The sequence below is a fragment of the Tupaia chinensis genome, unplaced genomic scaffold (assembly GCF_000334495.1).
Source record: "Tupaia chinensis unplaced genomic scaffold, TupChi_1.0 Scaffold000054_1, whole genome shotgun sequence".
Taxonomy (NCBI): Eukaryota; Metazoa; Chordata; class Mammalia; order Scandentia; family Tupaiidae; genus Tupaia; species Tupaia belangeri.
Genome location: NW_006159512.1, coordinates 10214661 through 10216101, shown reverse-complemented (window position 1 = coordinate 10216101; position 1441 = coordinate 10214661). Strand labels below are relative to the sequence as shown.

The following is a 1441-nucleotide window of genomic DNA, read 5'->3' as shown; positions in this document are numbered from 1 at the left end:
CCATGGTATGGGAGGATGCATGGGGGTTTCCACGTGGTGCATTTGTAAGTCATTTTCAGGCTAGTTACCTTTGGTCAGCTGCGAAGACTCACACTGTCTCCGTGCCCAGTTACCCTGGTCGGTGTGTTTGCACGCCTGCCAGTCGGGATGGCAGCTCCTACGTCCATGCTAATGATCTTCATTGCCACAGGGTGTGCGCGCCCTGGCTGGGGGCCCGGTAGGGCGAGGGTTATAAACACACGCCAGCGGGGGTGCGCTCCAACAACATCGGCCCTTCAGCGAGCATGTTCGCGTCTTCTCCAACAGGAAAGAGGAGCGAATGTTGACGCTGCCCTCGCCTTTTCGGTCCGTTGCCTACTCGAGGGCTGCTTTTACTCTGTGACGGTAGCCCTGTGTTCCCCGCGGTGGGTTACTGAGGCCAGGGGCTGTGTTTCCTCAAACCAGCGGACCGTTCAGAGAACAGCAGCTTTGCTCTCTGAGGCCCACCGTGGAGGTGGGGGGTGAGAGGGGGCGCAGGCAGGGCCTGGGGAAGCATGGGGGCCTCCTCTCTGGGCATCTGGAGGCCAGGGGGCTTGGGCCCTGGGCCTCTGGCCACACCTCTGCCTACCACTTCCTCCAGGCGGCCCCGGGGGTGCCTCTCCCCGCTCCCCCAGCTCTGCCAGCTCCTGCTCACCCAGTCCTCCCCTGAGCCCCCTGCCCCCCACCAGGAAGAATGACCTCATCGTCAGGGCAGGGCAACCCTGCCCAGGGTCAGCAGGGGCCTCGATGATGAGGCCCAGCAGTATCTGGTGATGACAGTGTCGCTTGTTTTCAGGGCTTCACTGTAGTCTCTTCTGTCTGCTCTGCAATGGGCAAGGCGGGGTGCCCGAAGTCAAGGCCTGGCTGGACCAGGAGCATCCACTGGGCACTCACATCTGCTAGAACGGCCGGATCGGCTCACCCGCCACAGGCAGCCATAAAATCCTCCTGCCCTGTGTGATTATGTCGGTTAGAACAGCTTTACTGAAAAACAAAACAGAACAAAACCGAGGGGAGAGGGCCTCAGCCATGGCTCCCACCTCCAAACGGGCCTCCTCCTGGGCTTGTCTTCTGGTCCCTGCCCTCGTTCAACCAGTCCTCCCAGGGCTGGGTTATAGCTAGTAATTTCCCCACTCGTTTGACTGCTCAGAGCTCAGGCCACCATGGGGACTGCGTTCAAGATATAGATCATGGGACCAGCAGTTGGCATAATGGCTATGTCGCTGGTCTCCCATGTAGTCCACCGTGGTTCGAGTCCTAGACCCAGTGGCTTAAACTCACGCTGGAGGAGAAGGGATTGCCGCGTGGCCATCCCCACCGGGGGATGCTTTCTGTCTCTCTCTTTCTGGCAAGCACACGTGCCCTATAGCAAAAATCTCCCCCCCCCAAAAAAAAGGTATAGGAAATCACTTTTTTTTTTTTT

General features: G+C 59.0%; 1 protein-coding gene across 1 annotated transcript in view; it reads left to right on the top strand.

Moving 5' to 3' along the window:
• TEC (tec protein tyrosine kinase) overlaps positions 1-1441 on the top strand; it is a 166619-nt gene that overhangs the window by 924 nt on the left and 164254 nt on the right. The gene's annotated exons all lie outside the window — the stretch shown is intronic.